This window comes from Macaca mulatta, chromosome 18 (assembly GCF_049350105.2).
Source record: "Macaca mulatta isolate MMU2019108-1 chromosome 18, T2T-MMU8v2.0, whole genome shotgun sequence".
NCBI lineage: Eukaryota > Metazoa > Chordata > Mammalia > Primates > Cercopithecidae > Macaca > Macaca mulatta.
This window is the reverse complement of record NC_133423.1, coordinates 19,603,781-19,627,953: the sequence shown is the minus strand read 5'-3', so window position 1 is coordinate 19,627,953 and position 24,173 is coordinate 19,603,781.

The following is a 24,173-nucleotide window of genomic DNA, read 5'->3' as shown; positions in this document are numbered from 1 at the left end:
ACTTAGTAAGTATGGAGGACTGATTCCATTCAGCAAATATTTATTACGTATATGCTACAAGTGGGTACTGTGTATTAGGAAATGGAGACGTAAGAAGGAACAGGACACAATGTCTACTCTCCAAAAGCTTGTAGTCTAATGACTCCACAGCAGATCATTTGCTTCGTATTAAAATAACATTTAAGCACTTGGCAATAAGCACTATGGCAAACCCTGTAGCTATTCTGTTGACACTCTGGCCATGAAAAAGATAAGCTGAAATATTTTGCACAGAACATCTTGAAACTGAATGGGAAAATTGCATTTATTATTTGGGGCTTTCAATGAGCTACATATTTCATTTAGATCAAGATGCTTTTCACCCGAGTTACTTGAAGAATTTGTCTGTCTTCACTTCCTGAGGCATGAATGAACCAAGCTCAGGGATTCAAATGCTAATTCTTTACATGGCTTCCAATCTCTCACTGCACCTAAACTTGTAAGATGCAATGTGACAGCTATGCCAACCCAAAATCTGTGCAGGTATGGAAAACATAAATATAAAATTTCACATAACCAAGCTTCAGTGGGAGAAGTCCCTAGATTCAGACACAGATCTCTGATTAACATCATTATAGAAAGCAAGTTGCTAAATTGAATTGGAGAGGATGGCATGATTGAGACCTCTGAATCCAGCACTTCCCTCCTTGAAATTATAAAATTGCAATTATAAAAATGAAAGTGACTGAAATCCACTTATCTTCAGGGATTGGCTTACAGATTACTCCATAATAGGCACACCAAATGATAGCAGTAATTGAAGTTGAGACAAGGTAACAGTAAGTAGGCCTCCCACCTGAAATCTCCAAGGAAGTTGTAAGAAATTGGGGCCTTTTTCCATTTCTTTCAAATACAATAATGTCCAATTTTTCTAAATCAGTTATAAATGTTAGTATCTGAGAAGCAAGTTAAAGAGACAACAACATTTTGTTCCTCAGTTTTCTTCCCTGCCTGCGGAACAAGAACGAACTTAGTGTAAAAGATGTTAAAATAGTTATTTAATAAGAATTTTCTATTTCTTTTATTTTCTGCTCCTTTGCAGTACATCCTGTAGCCTCTTGTAACAGCACAAACCTTCTGCAGGACCAAGTCAGTTGGATGTTAAAACTGTGATGTTACTTGTTCCAACCTGCTTAAGAATTCCCTATGGGAATTCAGTCACCAATAGAAAGGAGGAGTTTGCAGCCTAAAAGGAGAGTGTGGTGGACTTGGAAGTGGGGTGGAAGGTGCACCTACTCCTCCAAGCTAAATGGATAGTGATCAGCAGAAACACTGAAGGAGACTGGAGAGTGAACAAAGGAGACTAGCCTCTCACTCTCAAACTGTACACTTGCAGAAATGCAGAACCTGGTTAGCCCACCTCACTCTGTCATCAGAGCAGAATACAGCAACAGGGTTCTTGGGCAAACCTGACATGTATCCTCAGTAGACTGAGGCATATATGAACATAGAGACTCATGAGTCCCCTTTACTGGAAAATTCTGAAGGGAGACCATAACCCATAATAAAACAGAAAGAGAAGGCAGCAGTGAGTCAGTCTGAACTCCCACTACGGGGTATGGCAAGGATGATACTGTTTCCCTTGGGCCAAGTAAGTACCCACAGGGAAACAGGCCTTGGGCTACCATTGCAGATACCTCAACTGAGAGGGTGCCAGCAGGAACAAGGAGAATTTCCAGTAAGAGGCTACAGGATGTACTGCAAAGGAACAGAAAATAAGGGGGTTTGCAGCAAATTAGTTTACCAAAGAGAGTGATACCAATGTTTAGGAACTGTCCAATGTGGTGGTCTTTGGAAGGTCTTTCAAATTATTCAATATGGACCCTACAAGTCAGCTTACCACATCCACCTGCAGAATAGACAGACACCAGTTATATAATGTTTCATTCCCTCGTTCCTCTAATTGTCTACCCTTACAAAAGTCAGGAAAAAAAGAGAAAGAAGAGAAAGAATAAAGTATATAGAATGTACCTTTTCTCACTACAAAGAGTAGAGATGATGTCAGTTGCATGTGATGAATAATTTTTTATTTAGGCTGCATATTTTTAATATTTGAAAGACACAAGTACAGAAAACAGACTGATCTTTATTACAGAAAAGGCATTAGAAAGTTACATGATCTGCTTAAGATTTGATCAAGAGGTAGAGAACATCTTAGATAGGGGTTGGAAAAAAGTCATTTTCTATTAGTTGTCTAAGACATTCAGACTATCCCATAAACAATCATCAATCAATCAACCAGGAACTGAATACAAACTCTATGAGAGACTGTGTGTTCTGAATAAACAATTTATAGTGCCTTTATTCCACCAAGAAAAATTGGGCTAGACAGTAAATGGAGCTGTATTGCCTAGTAGAGATAGCCCACTGCTTCTCTATATTGTTTGGTACCTATGTAACCCTTCTCTATATGAATGGGAATGGACTAAGTAGGGATACTTGCTAGACAGGTATTCCTGTCAACTATCTGAACTGGTACAGTAGTGGAACCTAATAACCCTTCCAAAGATAGGAAAGTCTGAATTAAAATAAATGACAAATGTAGAGAAAAAATAGTAGCTAGGGGTAAGAAATAAAAAAATGGATATATAATAAGGCAAACACTATTGGATATTAAATTGGCAATTTCAGAGATGTTCAGAGCAAGAGAAAGATATTATCCCTTAGCACAATCATACCAGATGCCCAAAAGGATGAACTCGTGTCTTCCAAGACCACCCCTGCTTTTGGAATCTGACAAGGTCTAATGGAACCCACAAACGTGAGCAGCCTCACTCCAGGAAGTACTGTAGTTATATGATATGAAGACGAATGAAACCAATTGTTGATGGCTGAGTGGAACACTAGTGAACTACTCTTTTGACGCTTATTTTTCAGGCTGAAGCTACTATAAAGGACACTGTTTGGGGAGAAATTTCCAGAAGCTACTCCTCAACAGGCCATGCAGTATACAACTCCCAAAAGACTGATCACTGTGAAACTGTAAACCTTGATGTCCAAATGCTCAGAAAGGTCTTTGGCGAGAATGCTGAAAATGTAGCAGCGGCATTTCTGACATGCCACAGTGTGCTTCTGACAAGAATGTTACTATCCTCATTTTTGTTGGTGGAAAGCTATAAAACAGAATTTTTTAAAAATGGGTTTCAGAAAAGAATAAAGCAGTAGTCTTCACAAGCTGAATTCTAATTTCCCTAGGGAACAGCCACAACCTAAGACAAGGAAGTCTATGGGAGGCCTTATGGCATACTCAAACTACCAGCTAACCCTGGCATGAGGGACCAAACATTTTGAGATACAAAACACGTGTGCTTACTGCACTCAGCCTGCTAGTACACAATGGTGCACTAATGTGTGGTATACTCATGGTATACTAATACATGGTGTACTAATTAGGACATTGGTGTACTAACACATGGTGGATTAAACAGCTTTTGGCCCACAAAACAAAGTGTTTGGGGGAGATAGGTAGCAGCCTAGACATCATGGGACAAATTAAATTCACTTTTAAATGAGGAGCAATATTCAGAGGAAAAAGATATATTAACTAGAATAAACAGATTTGAGGAAATTCTTTTCCAGGAAGGACACAAGCGATTGAGATCATCTTCTCCAGATGATGAGGCTTTAGTGAAGTGAGTGAGGAAGACTCAACAAATAATGATACATAATGCCAGGATCCAGCACTGGGAAAGGGCTTGTACCCTGGGCCCCTTGACTATTTTAGTACAGATTGAGGCTGAAGCAGCCATGAGACCTTGGTCCTCCTAAGCTGCTGGGGCTCTAGGGGAACCCGTATAGGATCCTATGGATCTCTAAACTTAGGGAAGTTATCAGGAACTATTGTGACTTGCACTGATGCACAATGACTGCCCTGACCCTAAGAACAGATCAGCTAAGAATTATATATGTGCTGTAAACAATTAGCAGGGATAGGGGCTGTCCTCAGTAATACCCATGTCCTCCCCACAGAAAGGAGGTGGGTCCTGTTATATAAGAGCATACAATGGAAACCAGTCTCAATACAAGACTATGAACAAAGGCAGGCTAACTGGGTTTGTCCCTGCCTGGCTTGAAACCTACAAATAACCAAATCATGACCAATTGTAATGATGTCAGCCCACAATAATATCTGGCATATGGGCAGAGGCCAATTCAGTTGGGAAGACATCACAACTACCTCTGTAGTTCTTACTGATTTTTCATGTAATAAAACTGAATTGTACCATTATCATATTGTAATATGGTATTAAGACTGGCTTTGTTGGTAAACTTAAACTACCTTATATAAATAACTTATATAATAATATTCATACTAATGAGCAAGCATATTAGAAGAGGGAGTTCAAACTTCCCCAGGATGTACTCATGAAAAATGACAGGTCTGAGGAAGAAATGGCTTTAGCTAAACATCAACTTATTGCCATGCTAAATAGTTCTGCACAAGTTAATCACAGGATATGAATAAAGGTGGATCAAGGGGGTAACTGAGCAATTAAATTAGTACAAAAATACAAACGTATTAATGCCCTTATAAGGTGGATCAGTTGTTCCTTCAAGTCTATCCCTACCCTACACTGGCTCCTCCAAACGTTCAGTATCTTCATGCTGATACGATTGTTTCAGCTATTACATAAATGCTACACTAAGTATAGATGCTTGGAAAGTTGTATCATTTTAGTAAGAGAGCTAGGCAAGGAACCAGGGGTGTGGACTATATGGGAAGGAGGAAACAGAACAGGCCTGGGTTGCTCAAACCTTGCACATGCCCAATAAATGCCTGCTTTGGGACTGGCCTTTGGCTGGCTCCTGGTAGGTGAGCTCTGAGCCTTTGGAACATTCTGTGTGATAAGAATGCTTGTATATGCCTGAGGCTTTGGGCCATCCAGTACTAGTTTTAGCAGATGGTTTATACTAACAATGCGATTTATGGTGAATGCCTGTTTTTGCTCTGGGGGACTGGAGTCTGAATAGTTGAAATTGTATATGCCTATGTAACTGAGGTCAATTAAAAAGCCTAGACACCAAGGCCCACATGAGCTTCCCTGGTTGGCTAAACTTTGCACATGTTGTCACACAGCAATGCTGGGAAAGTTAAGTACATCCATGTGATTCCCCTGGGAGAGAACCCCTGGAAGTTTACACCTGGTTTCTCCTGGATTTTACTCCATAGACCTTGTGCCTTTGCTTAGTTTAATCTGTATCCTTTCACTGTAATAAACTGTAACCATGAATATAACCATGTTTTCTGAATCCTATAAGACCTTCTAGTGAATCATCAAGCCTGAGGATGGTTTTGAGGGTCCCCTAACCCACGAAGTAATTGGGGAAGGCTACATAAAGGAAATTGAATACAAGCTGAGACTTGAAGGATGGGTAGATATCCTAAGGAAGAACAGACAATTCAAGACAGGAAGGAGGTTGGACATGTATAAGAAAGTCCTCTACTGCAATTAAAAATCTTGCAAGAGAAAAAGAAAAAATTTCATCTCATCTAGAAGTTTTCGGCCTGCCTTATGGCTTCCTGGAGATTTCTTTATGACTAATTTCTAACCCTGGCAATAAATACTATGAAACTGCATTTCTGTTTTCTAAATTACGTTTCATAAGTTTGGAAGTACATCATTAACAACTCTCCAGTTCATTCATCCTCCTTAAAACTGAACTGAAACCTGCTTCTATTTTGAATGTTAATAAGTTGTAGATTTTATCTTTCACAGAATCTAGTTCTTTTATTTTTACAGATAAAGCCCGCCTACAAATACAGGCCCCGTTGACTGTCACTTTCTTGAGAAAATTCACAAATTGTGCCATATGATAGAACTTGTACTATAAAAAGTTATTCCACATCATCTGTCACCAAAAGCATCTGAATTTTTTTTGTTTGGCCAAGGCTTTTTGCCAAGTAGCTAAAAATGTTTTATCATGGACAACTGATTTCCTAATAAAGCTTCTAGGTCATATATAAAAATATATATAAAAACATATTTATATAAATTTATTTGTATTACATGGTCCAAATATGCCTGGTATTCTAATTATACCAAGATCTACACCACAAAATGCCCTTCTTTGGGTATTTTTATCACCTCTGTTATTAGCCTTTTTTGTGACTGCCTCCAAGTTTGAAGAAATTCTTTCTTGGCTCTCTAGCTCCCGAATCCAATACTTTGAGTGTCAAAATGAAGACCTTCCACAGATATTTCAGAAGTTTTTTTTTCTCTGAAGCACCATGAAAATTATGGCTAACTTCTCACAGAAATTCTTCTTCTGGATTTTATATAAAAAAATATAAAAACAGGAGTGATGGGGGAAAGCAACTCTATAGCAGGTAATCAATTGAAGAGTATATCTCGTGAGAGAGTGTTGAGCTCAATTGATTCCTCTGATTTGCTTCCTATTTAAGATGTATCTTTCAGGGACCTAACAGTTCTCCTGAGTTCATACAAATAACAAGACTTGTAGTAGCATAAGCCAGCTTGCTACACCACAGACTGAACACCGCAGAGCTATCAGTTCTCATTCTTATATTAAAATATAACCTGGTCAAAGTCCAGTGACAGACTTTTGCTCCTGTGTTACCAGGTGGGCGACAGTGCCAGGAGTACTAACCTGTCTCATTGGGTTGCTTGAAAATTATTAAAAAGGGACATTCCAAAGAATTCTCCCAGCATAAAGCATTATACCAACGCTAAGTAAAAACACATCAGTGATTTTAAAATATCATGGTGAAAGTGTGTTATAGTAGAGACTATAACAGCCTCTCACATTTTGTATTTACACTGGCAAGAATGATATTGTTGGCAGATCATCTTTGTGAAAGTAACAACAATAGTCAGCCAAGGACTTGCCTTGAATGTGAAAGCAAAGCAAGATGTCTTGGGTACTTCCGAAGTTGGCACTCTCAACTACAATTCATCTCTGAGCCCAGCAGATACATTTAACTTGCATGAATTAGTTGAAAATGGAGTGCATTTTACCTAAGACTTCGCCTAATTTTATGATTTGCTGTGTTCTTTAGGCACCTGGCACCTGACAGATTCTAATTTCAATATTTTAAAATCATAAGTAAGATTGCACTAAGCTTTACTTTTAAATGCTTGTAATCACTTGCTATAATCTGTTTCAGCATTTTTTTAAGTTTTAATATTTTTTGGCTGTAAGGAATGAGTGAGAAGGAGCTTCTTTGCCCAGAATCTATCCAGAGCTTCTTTCACTAAAAAGATAAGAAACCTGAAAGTCAGCAAGCACAAACAACAACAGAAAACAACAAATCCGCATTTTCTAAAAATAACTATTGAAAATCTAGGATCGAATAATCCCTTTACAAGAATAATTCTCCTTTAATGCCTCCTTTATGGTTTCTGAAGCTGACAAGTGCAGAAAGCATTTGATTCTGAGCTACCTACAGAACACACTTGTGAATGATGCTCTTTTCAATCACATGAGAGAGTTCCTGCTATGACCCCATTCCACCCAATGCCCAGCTTCTCCAAACTGCATCACAGAGGAATTCAGCCTTAGTAGATAAGCATGCCAACAATGTCAACGGAGAAAAAGTGGCAGACTGTGTCCACACTCTCTCCACAATCCCACTTCCTCAAGCGGGGGAGATGTGCTGTTCATTCATCATTTACAACTTGCTGCCATGATTCTGCAAAGTCAATACACACTCCTACCTCAAAGGGAAAAGAAAAGGAAAATTGAATTTCCTCTAGTATGTGCATACCTGCCTACAGTGCAAACATATTTGTTTAAACATATACACAAACATACGTTTAAACATATATAACGTCTTCCTAAATTAGTATATCTGCATATATGTATGCCTTTAATCACTTGCTTCTCATATATATATGAGTGACATGTGTGACATCTCAGATATGTGTGTATTTTTGTATGTATATATGTATATGTGTGTGTGTGTGTGTGTGTGTATGTATATATATAAAGCAAGAGTCTGATCAAAAGTTTAAGATTAACTTTTATATTTCTGCTAAGACTGGGGTATGGGAAGGACCATGCAGAGAAGAGCCACAGTAAGTAAAATGTAGGCAATTAGCAAGGTGTCCGTGAACTCTTTATCCCAGATACAGTGCACCTGCCCGCAGAAATCTGATTTTACCTAAAAACACAACTTAACTTTGTAATAAAGAGTCTGACTCCAGTTTTTATATTTGGCTACTGACAGCTTTTAAGCTCCACTCCTTCTCTTCCCCTTTTCCCCACTGGCTGGGCAAGCTGGTAAGAAAGCCCAGGGCTTCCTCCCTTGGGGTGGGCAGGAAGTTCAAACATGGAAGTCCCAGGCACATGAGGGAACCTTTATCCTAGCCCCATTCCCTAACCACAATAAAAGCCAAGTCAGTGCCCTTCCCTGCTGTCTCAGGCCATTTTTATACATGCTCACAAGCCCCCCTGTCCTCCCCAGAAAGCCTCATTTTGTGAGTAGTAAACCTTTTCATCCCCTTTTGGTGCATGTGTGACATCAGTTTCAACAACAGAACCAAATTTTGGGTGGGTGACAAAGTCCACAGTGTCTTTGTGGTAGCCACAACAAGCATCATCTAAGTGTGATCATTATTATTAAGGTGAACTAGGATTTGAGTCATTATTACATTCACTGTTTAGTCCAGCATTTTTATTTGTCAAGGAAAAACCAGTAACCAGTGTTTTATGACATTATTTGTGTGAAAGTGGTTGTAACTCTTTGGTCATGACTATGGGAACAGGCCTCTAATTTGTCTCTGGGAGTATCACAAGTCCCTTGCCTCAAGCTCTCCAGATACCTTGGGAGACTTTACTGGGCAGCTTAGTACTTTTAACACCAACTCCTTACATTGTAGGCACACAGAGAAAAATAAATAAGATCAAAGGTTTAGTTAAATAAAATTTAAAATTATCAAGCATCATCCCACACTATATTACAACCTGTCATAAATTTTTCTATATCTAATTAGTAAATTACTTCCAAAGAATAAAAGGGAATTAATAAAACAAAGAGATGATTTGGGGACATCCAAAATCAAGAAAACTTGTCTTCTACCAAAATCTCAATCTGTTTCCATCTTAATAAAAGCAGAACAAACTGATAAAAACTAAATAGGAGACCCTTATGAGACACATAAGTGACACCTGAGTCTTGGGCTAACAGTGACTACCACAAAGAGAGGATAATAAAAGGCAGACAGAAATATGAAGAGTTCACCCAAGTATTGTACTCTCCTAATGGAGGGTGGGGTAGCAGAAGACATCTCCCTTCTTTGGAAAGACAATAATGGTATGAAATACACAAATCAGGATAATAATGATTAACTTGCAGCTGTGAGCATCACACAACTTTATAAATTGAAAATGCTGCGTAAACTTAAGCACTGCATAACTTGTAGCTGTGACTGTTTCTCTCTCTTCTATATCCTACATGGATCTCCTAAGAAGCCATGATAATTCAAGTCATACAAGAAGTTCAGCTTGATGTAAGTTCTTTTTATTACCTTTTCATTTGTCTTCTTAAATACCTGTGCATGTTTGCAACAAGCAGATGTTGTATATTTGTAATACGGAACTAAAAACAATAAATACAAGTATAATAGGGTCAATTTTGTCTAGCTATGAGAAGAGACTTTCTAATTAAATCTGCTCTACAAAGAAATGGGCTTTCTCAAAAAAGAATTGAACTTCCAATGCCTGGAAAAACTCAGATAGAAGTCATCTGTCATGGGGTTGCAAACAGCATATCTGCATTGGGAGGAAGACTGGAATACATGATTTGTAAGGTCTCTTTCCATTTATTACTAAAATGTGGTGACTGATTGATCGCATGAACAGAAAAAACATATCATGAACAGAAAAAAACATATCATGAACATGAACATTATTTTTGTCCCCTTAAAAATTTTTAAAATCTCTTTTCCAAAGGAACGTTCCTAAGGCATGTGGTGTTGATCATCCCCTGGAAGAAAGACAAACTACTCAACCTTGATTTCTCCTCTCTAAGACATAATTTCAGATTAAAAGCCAGGGGTGGGGGGATAGTGGGGAGAATAACATAGTTAATAAACCTTATAGCACAGCCAGCGCCATCAATTCACCAACAGCTGCATATTGAGTAGTTATTGTGTTGCAGGCATTGCAGGAAATAAAGGATGTATAAACGCAAAGTCCCTGGCTTCAGTGTCCTTGAAATATGTTTGGACAAATAAGACATAAAAAGTAAACGTTTATAAATAAATAAAAGAGGTTGCAAACAGCCTGCCAGGGACTAGATCCAACCTGCATGCCTCATTTGGCCAACACTGTCTTTAAATTTTTTAACTTAGAATGGCATTAGGTAGGATATATACCTTTCCATTCACCATGTTACCGATTCTCACTTCTTATACTGGCCCAACTCATACACTGACATCAAACACCTGACCCTACATGCATTTGCATTTTCAGCATGCTGATCTACAACATGAAAGATGAATAGCAGCAATAATATAGATTGGCATATGGTTACTTTCAAATAAATATTACAAATCACAAACACTAGAGAGGTGAAGAGATAGGTGTGGGCCGTCTTCTCCAAGACTTCATTTGGAAGGGAACATCTAATCTGAGTTTTAAAGAAAAGAAAATACTTAAGCAAAAAGAAGAGGAGAAGCAACCCCAAGCATGATGACAGAAGAAAAAGTCAGAGGTAGAAAACTACAAATTATAATTAGGAAGATATGCTGAGAGCAGTAGAGAGTAGAAGAAAAAGATGAGGGTGAGAAGGTTTGTTCAAACTGTACAAGGGTTTGAAAGCCAAGCCATATTAATTAGAAGAATTAGCTAAAAGTGACAGAAGCCCAAATCAAAGGAGTTTAATCTGAACTAGGAATTCATTGGCTTCCCCAGTTGATAAGTAAAGGGTAGGACTAAATTCAAATACCGCTGGATCCAAGCACTCAAATGATGTTACCCGCTCCCTCACTCTTTCCTTCCCACTCTTGCACTTACAAAAGGACCCTGAGTCCCGGAAAATGGGGTCGTGGGTCCTACGCTGACTGCTGTGGTTGAAGGAAAGCAAGTCTGTTAATAAAAATGATGTTCTGTGCTCTGGGCAGTCATAATAAAGGAAGGGTTTATTTCCTTTATTGCTCACCCAGGTTCAGGCTACAGAAAGCCACTGAAGTTTTCATATTGGAAAATGCTATGACCAAAGCACTCTCTTAAAAAGCTTGCATGATGAATTGAGGAAAAGATGAATGAACTTGAGGAGACCAGTTGAGAGGCTCGTCTGGTGGCCTAAGAATGAGAACATAAAGTTCAGATTAAAACGGAAGACAATGAGAAACATACAGATGCAAGAAATATTAAGGAAGACAAATCAATAGGATATGGAGATTGATTCACTATGGGAAAGGGAGGTTTCAATGATAATTCATTCAAGAAATAGTCATTGAGTGCCAATTCTGTTTTAGAGACTGCTGTAGGCGCTGGTGAATAAAGTAGACAAGATATTTGCATCATGAAGCATACATTCTTCTGGGCAATACTAAAGAGAGATACATAAGCTGATAAGTAATGTAATTCCATCTCCTAATAAATGCTCTGAAGAAAAAAATGTGTAAATGACATAGAGAAGTGAGTGGAAGGTACTCTTTTAGGGTCCTCTGACAAGGCCTTTAAAGGAGGTAACACTGAAGCTGAGGGCTAAATGGTGACAAGAAAGCAGCCATATGAGGATATGAGAAAGAAGTGTTCAGGCAAAGGACCAGCAAGTCAAAACACTCCAAGACAGGAACGAGCATGGCAGAGTAGCCAGGTAGGAAGAAAACTGTTTGGCTGGAGAAGAGTGGACCAAGAGACAAGGAAAGGAGAGGCAATCAGAGCCGGGCAAGACCCGGATCCAGCCGGGCCACCCAAGCCATGGAAGACAGGGTTTTATGCAAATTTCCACAGAAATTCATTGGGCAGGGAAGAGGCATGATCTCATTCGGGCAGTATGCAGATCACCCAGGCTTCAGTGTAGAAACTGGACCATAGGCAAGAGGAGAAGAAGCGAGGAGGGCAGACATCAGGTTACTGTGAAGGTCCAGACAAGAGAAGATGGCGGCTTCTGCTGGGATGTTGGCGGTGGAGACGATGTTACGTGTTAGATGTTCACAGAAATCCCAGATGTCGTGCCTGAGTAAAACCGGCATTACCATAAAGAGAAAAACAGAAGCGAACTAAAGAATGTTTTCATACTTAAACCTGAACGTATCTGCTACTCAAGAATGTATAAACTGTTGGATTTTATTCCCTTTACAAGACTAAAGGCAGACAAGTGTTTCCTTCTAACTCTGTGTAAAGTGAAAGAAACATGAGCTTGAGCCTAAGAACTGCTTTTAACTAAAAGTTTTCACCAACAGTGGAAGACTGTTGACAATAGCTATTTCTGATCTGGGAAAAGCCCTAAAGGATATCCCAAAGAAAGAGAAAATATAAGAAAGGAACATAAAAAATAAATCAAAATGAAATATTTAAAAGAAAAATTATTTCACAGAGGAATTCTTGAAAACTTCATAGGAAAAAAATGAGTGTTTTCGGCCTCTGGCTTTGACAAATTTTGTACAACAACAAAAAAGACATGATTCCCTGTGTCTTCTTCACCCTATTCTTTCTACTGAATTTTGGTCATTTTCCAGAACAAAATATATTACAGAGACATTTCTATATAGTTATTTAAAGTGTAAACGTGTACAGATTTTCTGGATGGGATTTCGGCAGAATTTATAAAAGAAAAAAAGAGGTATATCCTCTGGTCTGCTAGTTAGTTATAGGAATTTATACTAAAAGTATATTTTAAAAATTTATATTAAAAGTATATCATTTATATGAAAGTTATTAATTACAGAATTACATATATTCATTAAAAATCTGAAATAACCTAAATGCACAACAGCAGGGGATGAGCATCCTTGCCATCAATGAGTTTTCTGTATCCTTATTGTGTTAGGTACAAACACGCATGGGCAGGAGGAGAATCTGGGGAAATGCAACAGAAGGGCCTTTCTGGAGTCTCACTGGGTAAGCAAGTCTCTTCAGGTGGTACCTGGTTCATGAAAAAAAGGGAAATTCTGGCCTCGTCAGAGGAATTCCCTGAATCAATTATTTCAGACTTCAAATTCCAGTTTTGAAATGAAAATAACCAATAAAAAGAAAGGACTAAAAAATTAAAAATCCTGCAGAACTATAGGCTCGTCATTTGGGGATCAAAGCCAACTGGTTAGCACCTTGCGACTAAAGATGTAGCAGCTCTGTCAACCATATTTGTTTGCATTTTGATCCTGGAATCATCCGTGTTTTGCAATGTTGTTTGTCTCAGGCATTCCTTGGCTATATCAGAGATCTATTGCTATATCAGAGATCTATTGATATTTTGTTCCTTGAAATGTCTAAAAATCTTTACAGTCTCAGTCTTTATCAAGTTTAAGGAAGGTACCCAGGAGCCACACAAAGAAGATAAAAAGAATTAGTTCTCAATGGCTGTTTCAGTTTCATGTTGAAAAAGAAAGAAGGGTGGGGGGAAGGGAGGGAAGGAGCGAAGACAAATGAATACAAAAATGAAGCACATTTTACAACTACCTTAACGACTGTCTATGACACTAGCACTCCCTCCTCATCTCCTTTGGGCCACTTCGGAATTATTTTTCACAATTAGTGGGAGAAATGAATAAATAAATGGCAGAAAATTTAATTGCAGATGCTAACCCTGAGTGCAATAATTGAGGCAGAGAATTTAATCTGATGGCTCCAGGTACTGAACCAAAAAAGAAAGGAAACACAATATGTTTATATTTTAATGATTTTCATTTTTAATTAGTGACTTCAAAAAATTTTAAAAACCTGAGTTTGACCTCAAATATTATCTCGTTTTAATTAGTTTCCATATTTCTCTAACATTGTGAAAAATAATGTTCAGGCTTTGTTTTCCTTTGAGTGACAAACAACTTCATGCACTGTGACAAAGCCCCACTTTACAACTTTAAAAAATACAGATGTGTTATAAACAAGGTTTACATGCTGGTGACTCTGGTTTAAAATCTGTTTAAAAGGTAACCATGTGCCCTCGGTTATGATGACATTTGTACCATACTCATTTGGAAAAACTCTCAAGAGACATCATTCATGTTTAACGAAACACATTTGGTGCAATCAAAGCTGTATTTTAATGTCCTCATTTGCAGTATTGTCTCATAACATTGGCCTCTGCTTTGGAGGCTGAGAAAAAAGAAACAAACAATCCAGATCCTATTTTTCTTTACTTCCTCTGACACTTATTAGCTTGCCATGATTTTAAAATAGGGCTTTTTGCTTCTTTATGCATGACGACTTAGTTTCTTGCCTGGAGACCACTTTTTCTATCACCGAGTTTCCAATTCAAGGAATGAGAGGGTAATAACCCTGCCATTGGGTTAAACTCTGGATCTATCTAGGTGTTTGAAGGGACATTTTCATTTTAATGATGAAAATGCATCCACCTCTTCTCCAGTTCTTACACTAAAAGGAAGACTTACACTAACCAAAGATCCAAGTTCAATGAGGAATATAATCATTGTTTAAACTGTGTGAACAATTCTCACGTGATTGGGTCGCCAAGGACTTTTTGGTTGGATGATCAATCACTCAAAGGTCACACTGTCCTCACAGAATCATGGTAGTCAAGGAAATGAAAGTGATGGCCCAACGTATATCCATTTGATATTGGTTGAGAATCTAAACACTTCCATAGCATGGCTTGTGGGTATTTATTTCAGAACATGCAGTGGTGACTGACTATGGCCATTAGCTTTTTCCTATTGTGATCTTCCTTTTTTTCATTTTGTGTGAGATTAATTTGTGACTGAGATTTATTAGCCTCAAGGAGGCTGGGGTTGATGAGATTTTGTTGATATACTGCGTAGAACACACATCAAGTCAAAGAGAAAAGATGAGAAATTGAAATGATAAAGTTGTACTGCTAGCTTGTTGCTGAGGTAATTGAAGTGGCTTGTGTTGTGCAGTGTTGTGATGGGTAGAAATAAAATATGTACGAATTTATCTAGATCATACTTCTGAAGAAAGGGACAACAAAATATATCCCCTTTCTATTTATGTGTTGAGAAAATCTCCCAAGCCTTTTTTGACAGTAACATTGAAGCAAAATGAAAACAAAATCCATTCAGAATGGGATCCAGAAGTGAAGCCAGCTCTATGTTATCCATGGAAATATGCTAAGGGTTAGCATCGATCACTGAAATATGAGAATAATGTAAAAAAGGTGTTTTGTCTCCTAGGTGAAACCACAGCTCCATATAATTTCTTTTTAACAAAACTGAAATAGGGCAACAAAATGGATTCATTTTTTTTTTAATGTGCCCAGCTTTCCCTCAGATAGAGAATCCAATTATCAGTGAAATTCCTGGAAAATACATACTCACTAGAATAAAAAATATAGAAAAAGCAAGGGTCATGACATTCATGAGGCACTAGAATGTCAGTTGCACAATCACAGGGATCAGCAGCTCACTGATGTGTCCCAAGCTCCTGGAACTGTGCTGGCACAGGAAAGGTGCCCACTGGGACTTTGCTGAATTAACCAAGTGCACGCTCAATCCTTTACTGCGAAGATCTGACTGGTTGGCATGGTACGATCAGGAATCTTTCTTTACTTTCCAGAGTCATGTGGCAGATACACATGTCACATGAGAACCTGGTGCTTCAGAGAAGTCCCACAACACATGGCCCTGGATAATGGACCACAGCTCAACTCTAGTGGGCACCCCCCTGCCAGGGTTGTAGAGGTTTCAGAGACTGACTGATGTTCTCCCTGTGAAGCCCATAGTGATATTCCAGGATTGTTCTACAAAATTCTATGTCTTTAGTTCATTCAAACACATAACAGTGACCAGGTAATAGAGGACCCTCACAGGGTGATATGGCTTGGCTGTGCCCTCACCCAAACCTCAACTTGAATTGTACCTCCCAGAATTCCCATGCATTGTCAGAGGGACCCAGCAGGAGGTAATTGAATCATGGGGGCTGGTTTTTCCTGTGCTATTCTTGTGATAGTAAATAAGTCCCCCAAGATCTGATGAGTTTATCAGGGATTTCTGCTTTTGCTTCTTCCTCATTTTCTCTTGCCATGTAAGAAGTGCCTGTCACCTCCTGCCATGATTCTGAGGCCTCTCCAGCCACATGAAACTGTAAGTCCAATTAAGCCTCTTTTTCTTCACAGTCATGTGTATGTCTTTATTAGCAACATGAAAAGAGAATAATACAGTAAATTGGTACCAGGAGTGGGGCATTGCTAAAAAGATACCTGAAAATGTGGAAGTGAATTTGGAACTGGGTAACAGGCAGAGGTTGGAACATTTTGGAGGGCTCAGAAGAAGACAGAAAAATATGGGAAAGTCTGGAACCTCCTAGAGATTCATTGAATGGCTTTGACAAAAATTCTGATAGTGATACAAACAATAAGGTCCAGGCTGAAGTGATCTCAGATGGAGAGGAGGAACTTGTTGGGAACTAGAGCAAAGGTGATTCTTATTATGTTTTAGCAAAGACACTGGTGGCATTTTGCCCCTGCCCTAGAGATTTCTGGTACTTTGAACTTGAGAGAGATGATTTAGGGTATCTGGCGGAAGAAATTTCTAAGCAGAAAAGTATTCAAGAGGTGACTTGGGTACTGTTAAAAGCATTCCATTTTAAAAGGGAAACAGGCAGAAAAGTTTGGAAAATTTGTAGTCTGATGATGCAGTAGAAAAGAAAAACCCATTTTTTTGAGGAGAAATTCAAGCTGTCTGCAGAAATTTGCATAAGAAGCAAGGAGCCTAAAGTCTGTCCCCAAGACCACGGGGAAAATGTCTCCAGGCCATGTCAGAGACTTTCGTGGCAGCCCCTCCCATCACAGGCCTGAAGGTCCAGGTGGAAAGAGTGGTTTTGTGGGCTGGACCAAGGGTCTCCATGCTGTGTGCAGCCTAGGGACTTGGTGCCCTGTGTCCCAGTAGTTCCAGCCATGTTTGAAAGGGGCCAATGTACAGCTGGGGCTGTGGCTTCAGAGGGTGGAAGCCTTGGCAGCTTCCACATGGTGTTGAGCCTGCAGGTGCAGAGAAGTTAAGAATTAAGGTTTGGGAACCTCTGCCTAGATTTCAGAAGATGTATGGAATCACCTCTATGCACAGGCAAAAGTTTGCTGCAGGAACAAGGCCCTCACGGAGAACCTTTGCTAGGGCAGTGAAGAAGTGAAATGTGGGGACAGAGCCCCTACACAGAGTCCCCACTTGGGCACTGCCTAGTGGAGCTGTGAGAAGAGGGCCACCATCCTCCAGAACCCAGAATAGTAGATCAACTGACAGCTTGCACCATGTGCCTGGAAAAGCCGCAGGCACTCAACGCCAGCCCATGAAGCAGTCAGGAGGGGGGCCACGCCCTGCAAAGCCACAGGTGTGGAGCTGTACAAGACCATGGGAACCCACCTCTTGCATCAGTGTGACCTGGATGTGAGACCTGGAGTCAAAGGAGATCATTTTGGAACTTTAAAATTTGACTGCCCCACTGGATTTCAGACTTGCATGGGTCCTGTAACCCCTTTGTTTTGGCCAATTTCTCCTATTTGGAATGCCTGTATTTACTCAATACCTGTACCCCGATTACATCTAAGAAGTAGCTAGCTTGCTTTTGATTTTACAGGCTCATAGGTGGAAGGGATTTACCTTGTCCCAGAGGAGACTTTGGACTGTGGACTTTTGGGTTAATGCTGAAATGAGTTAAGACTTTGGGGGACTGTTGGGAAGGCATGATTGGTTTTGAAATGTGAGGACATGAGATTTGGAGGGGCTTGGGGTGGAATTACATAGTTTGGCTGTGTCCCCACCCAAATCTCAACTTGAATTGTATCTCCCAGAATTCCTATGTGTTGTGGGAGGGACCCAGGGAGAGGTAATTGAATCAAGGGGGCCCATTTTTTTTTTCCGTGCTATTCTCATGACAGTGAATAAGTCTCACAAGGTCTGATGGGTTTATCAGGGGTTTCCACTTTTGCTTCTTCCTCATGTTCTCTTGCTGCCACCATGTAAGAAGTGCCTTTCACTTCCTGCCATGATTCTGAGGCCTCCTCAGTCATGTGGAACTGTAAGTCCAATTAAACCTCTTTTTCTTCCTTATCTTGGGTGTGTCTTTATCAGCAGCATGAAAATGAACTAATACACAGGGTTAAGCAAAACATAGTCTGACATTAGTGTATTCTCCATCCTTTTATTGACCTGGTATTCTCGTATAAGTGAAATGAGGTTTAAGTCAACAAAATGCCTTGAAGAGGGAAAACTAAAAGTATGAAAAGAAACTCTGAAAGAGGTTTATGAAAGCAAGTGTGCTTCATTTTGATGAATGAGGGCTATAAAAACTGATAGCATTTCTGAGACTCCAGTTTTTCGAGGGGGCAATGGAGAAAGTTCTTTTTTGTGCAAATGGGAGTCATTTCCTTCCACTTCAGACTGCCCTCCATATAAGCTCTGCAGCAAACCAGGGGTCTCTAGCCCCAAAGTGTGTCTACTTCAATGCCTTAGGGAAAACTACAGCCTTAACCTGGGAAGAATCCACTACTGTTTTAGTACCTGTTTATTTTAGTCTTTCTCACAACAGTTTGTGCTCCAAAGGGCTCCTGGAATACACTTCACATTTCTTGAATAAAGGTTCAGCTTGCACCAAAGGACCCCATTACAATTCTGCTCTCCCTCAGGAAAGCTCTGATGACAACAAGGAATTATCTAAGACCCTTTTCTACATTAATCTCTGAAAGGACATCTAAGTCTCAAACTGCCCCAGACAGAAGAAGCATCTCACAAATAGAGGAATAGCTAAAATTCCTGGAAATTTACTGGCCAGGAAATTTATTGGCCTGGCTCTGGAAATTTATTGGCCAGGCGACCCTGGGCAAGTCACCTAATTATTGCAAGGTGTATTCTTCTTCTCTTTTTAGGTTAATTGGAAATACAACACGCAAGTACCCACCTCTGGGGCTGTTGTCTTGATTAATACATGAAAGATATTTAGCACAAATGAAGTACTGATCCATGCCACAACTTGTATAATCCTTGAATACATTATGGTAAGTGATATAAACCAGTCATAAAAGACCACATGCCATATGATTCATTCATATGAAACCCCAGAATAGAGAAATCTATAGAGATAGAAAGCAGATCAGTGATTGTTTCAAGTTGGCGGGGGGATGAAAGGATGGGAGGGAATAGCTAAAGGGTAGATTTGAGAAAAATTCTAAACTAGATTGGTGATTCACACATCTGTGAATATACTAAAACCATTGAATTGTATGTCTCCAATTAGTGAATTATTTGGTATATGAATTATATCTCAATAAAGTTGCTTAAAAAGACATTTAGCACAGTACCTATCACACATTATTTTTAAAATGTCAGCCAGTATCATGTATTGGTTCACTCAACAGATACTTATTAAGCTCCTGTTATAAAGCAGGCACTGTCTTTCTTGTTCTTCTTATAACTTTTTACCTATTTTACATTTTAAACTCTTGTATGTGCATGAAATACGCAAAGGTTTTATTATTGCAAGAAAAGTCCAGAACACTGTTGTAACTAAAATGCCTCATTTGAAAAGATAAAATTAATTTTGTGAATACAATTCTTTAGGTATAAAGTTGTTACTTTATATATATAGTCATGACAACCCTGCAACCATATAAGCATCTTAAAAATACCAACAAAAAGTTTTCATTAACTTAAAACTAGACAATTTATTTATAGTCAACTTAGAAAGTTTTCCAAATGAGAAATACAGAATGTAGTGACAGCAGAGCAGTTCTATGTTTCTGTGGATTTGAGCATTTCATATTTAAGAATCATAGAAATAAAATGTGCATGGAATGGTTTAAATCAAATAACGAGTTCTAAAAGGCATATTTGCAACTCAGAAGATATTAGACAATTATTCTAAGTAGCTCTAAAAACGCCATTGTCCCTACTATATTTCCCATGACTTTTATAAAGCAATTAAATTATCCTTCACCTTACCCTTTTCTCCATCATCAACTCCCTCATTTCAATTTTCCAAGAAAGACTCTGTATAAAAGGCAAAATAATAAGATTTCTAACCAAAAATATATAGTAAAGAAAAGGAAAACATAGAACTCTAAAAGCTATGCCCAAATGGTAAATTCTTTTATCAAAAAAAAAAAAAATAGATCTGCTTTGGCAAATGCAGAGATTTAAATGGTGTCAGGTTATGCCAAGTTGTTGTGTGCAACAGCTGGAAGCTGTCTTCACCATAATTGTGGCCTTAAGCACAAAAGAGAACAAAGCAGCAAACTAAAAAGACAATTCCCCTAGCAGCCAGATTACCCTCTGCAAATCCTAACTTCTTTGTTTCTCCTTTCAGATCTGGTAGGCTGCGCATCAGAAACCAAGGAAGAATGGAATGCATTGAGGACCCCTGTAACCTAATTTCTCCTAGAGAGATTGACTGAGATCTTGGATGCAGGAGCTAGAACCCAGGTAGAAAAAGTAAGTCTGTGCTGGTGCAGGATTTTCATTTTAAAATAATGCTCTCTCGGCGTCCTCAATTCCTCCATAAACACACCATGTTTTTGTTCATTCACACTGTTTACTACATCAGCAAAAGTCATTGCAAAAACGGGGGAAATCACCCTGAAAATAAAGTATTCTAGGAAGCTTTAACTTGTAGGTGTATTCAGGATTCCTTCACAAGCACAGATTCTGAGGTGAACCAAAGTAAAGAAATTTAAAAGACTGAGTGACATGATTGTATATTTAGAAAATCCCATTGTCTCAGCCCAAAGTCTCCTTAAGCTGATAATCAACTTCAGCAAAGTCTCAGGATACAAAATTAATGTGCAAAAATCACAAGCATTCTTATACACCAGTAACAGACAAACAGAGAGCCAAATCAGGAATGAACTTCCATTCACAATTGCTTCAAAGAGAATAAAATACCTAGGAATCCAACTTACAAGGGATGTAAAGGACCTCTTCAAGGAGAACTACAAACCACTGCTCAGTGAAATCAAAGAGGACACAAACAAATGGAAGAACATACCATGCTCATGGATAGGAAGAATCAATATCGTGAAAATGGCCATACTGCCCAAGGTTATTTATAGATTCAATGCCATCCCCATTAAGCTACCAATGAGTTTCTTCACAGAATTGGAAAAAACTGCTTTAAAGTTCATATGGAACCAAAAAAGAGCCCGCATCTCCAAGACAATCCTAAGTCAAAAGAACAAAGCTGGAGGTATCACGCTACCTGACTTCAAACTATACTACAAGGCTACAGTAACCAAACAGCATGGTACTGGTACCAAAACAGAGATATAGACCAATGGAACAGAACAGAGTCCTCAGAAATAATACCACACATCTACAGCCATCTGATCTTGGACAAACCTGAGAGAAACAAGAAATGGGGAAAGGATTCCCTATTTAATAAATGGTGCTGGGAAAATTGGTTAGCCATAAGTAGAAAGCTGAAACTGGATCCTTTCCTTACTCCTTATACGAAAATTAATTCAAGATGGATTAGAGACTTAAATGTTAGACCTAATACCATAAAAATCCTAGAGGAAAACCTAGGTAGTACCATTCAGGACATAGGCATGGGCAAAGACTTCATATCTAAAACACCAAAAAAACGGCAACAAAAGCCAAAATTGACAAATGGGATCTCATTAAACTAAAGAGCTTCTGCACAGCAAAAGAAACTACCATCAGAGTGAACAGGCAACCTACAGAATGGGAGAAAATTTTTGCAATCTACTCATCTGACAAAGGGCTAATATCCAGAACCTATAAAGAACTCAAACAAATTTACAAGAAAAAAACAAACAACCCCATCAAAAAGTGGGCAAAGGATATGAACAGACATTTCTCAAAAGAAGACATTCATACAGCCAACAGACACATGAAAAAATGCTCATCATCACTGGCCATCAGAAAAATGCAAATCAAAACCACAATGAGATACCATCTCACACCACTTAGAATGGCAATCATTAAAAAGTCAGGAAACAACAGGTGCTGGAGAGGATGTGGAGAAATAGGAACACTTTTACACTGTTGGTGGGATTGTAAACTAGTTCAACCATTATGGAAAACAGTATGGCGATTCCTCAAGGATCTAGAACTAGATGTACCATATGACCCAGCCATCCCATTACTGGGTATATACCCAAAGGATTATAAATCATGCTGCTATAAAGACACATGCACACGTATGTTTATTGCGGCACTATTCACAATAGCAAAGACTTGGAATCAACCCAAATGTCCATCAGTGACAGACTGGATTAAGAAAATGTGGCACATATACATCATGGAATACTATGCAGCCATCAAAAAGGATGAGTTTGTGTCCTTTGTAGGGACATGGATGCAGCTGGAAACCATCACTCTCAGCAAACTATCACAAGAACAGAAAACCAAACACCGCATGTTCTCACTCATAGGTGGGAACTGAACAATGAGATCACTTGGACTCGGGAAGGGGAACATCACACACCAGGGCCTATCATGGGAAGGGGGGAGGGGGGAGGGATTGCATTGGGAGTTATACCTGATGTAGATGACGAGTTGATGGGTGCTGACGAGTTGATGGGTGCAGCACAGCAACATGGCACAAGTATACATATGTAACAAACCTGCACGTTATGCACATGTACCCTAGAACTTAAAGTATAATAATAATAAAAAATAAAAATAAAAAAAATTAAAAACAAACAAACAAACAAACAAAGAAGAAATTTAAAAGACTGAAAAAGCAGGAATTCACTCAAGGCTTATTACCGAATTTCCACGAGGACCATACTACTGTCTCTACTCCTTGAGCACCTGGCTAACTTATCCTGCTATATTTAATGATGTGGTAAATTCAAATAATTGAAAAATTTCAAATTATTACAGAAGAACACTGTCAGTTTTCTTTTTATAGATAAATCAGACAATATAAAGCAAACTCATTATCATCGTCATCACCAACACCACCATCATCACCTGAAGCGATTTTTTCCTTTTATTAAGACTTTTTTGATGAATTAAATTTCCTCTATTAACAATAATACAACTATGTCCTTGTAGACACAACTACATTTACCTTAATATACTCGTCAGAAGTTTTTGGCAAGTATCTGCTTGCAATGGTTCTAGGTCACTAGCTCTACCCTAAACTTCTTGAGGAAAATAACTGTGTCTTGATACTTTTTATGTCTCGGACCTCACACAGTATCTGGCACATAGTATCAATTCAGAAACTGTTTGTGAGATAAGTGAATCACCACCTGAGTTAATAATGTATATTTGGTCTAGTTTTAGAGATCTATGACCAGTTAAAACAACTTATTTCAGAAAGAGTCAGCCTAAACCATTACCAGGATTTCATGGATTGATACACAAAATATCACTGAGAAGGGAACTTCACTTTGATTTCCTCTTAAGTAGGTTTTGTTACTTGCTGGGAAAGAGAAAAGTCATTAAATGATCACTTTACTCCATTTCAGGAAAATATTTCCTGTTACTTTGAGGATTCAAATATAATAAGAATATCCCAGCTGGGTCTTAACATCCCCCTACATTGCACTTCCCCACCATTTCCCACTTTGCTGCCAGATCCAGAACCCCAGCATGGAGTGAGCCCAGATGAGGGTAGACAGAAATTCAGACACATGACCCTTCCTATATGCAGGCAATCAATGCCTGTAGCAGTGAGCCTGGGATGGATGGAATGAGTGTCCAGAGCTCCTGACAGTTGCTGGACTCATTCTCTTTCTCTCTGTTTCTTTCACATGCTTCATTCTTTGCTTTCTGTTAAGGATATATATTGACTTTGTGGAACCACTGCAGTGAGCCGTAAATGATGCATTTAATGAAAAATCCTTGCCTTGTGCTCTGAGACAGAACACAAACAATGTAGTGCAATCATTGCTGGGCAGTGAGGGGTGTTGTAATATCACACACAATATATATTATTCCAATAATATGAATTGGAACTATTTCAAAAATATACATTAAAAAAATTAACTCACATTTTAATCACATTTTAATCATATACATTATTTGTTGTTTCTCTTGTCCCTATGGAAGTAATCCTTTATTGTTAAA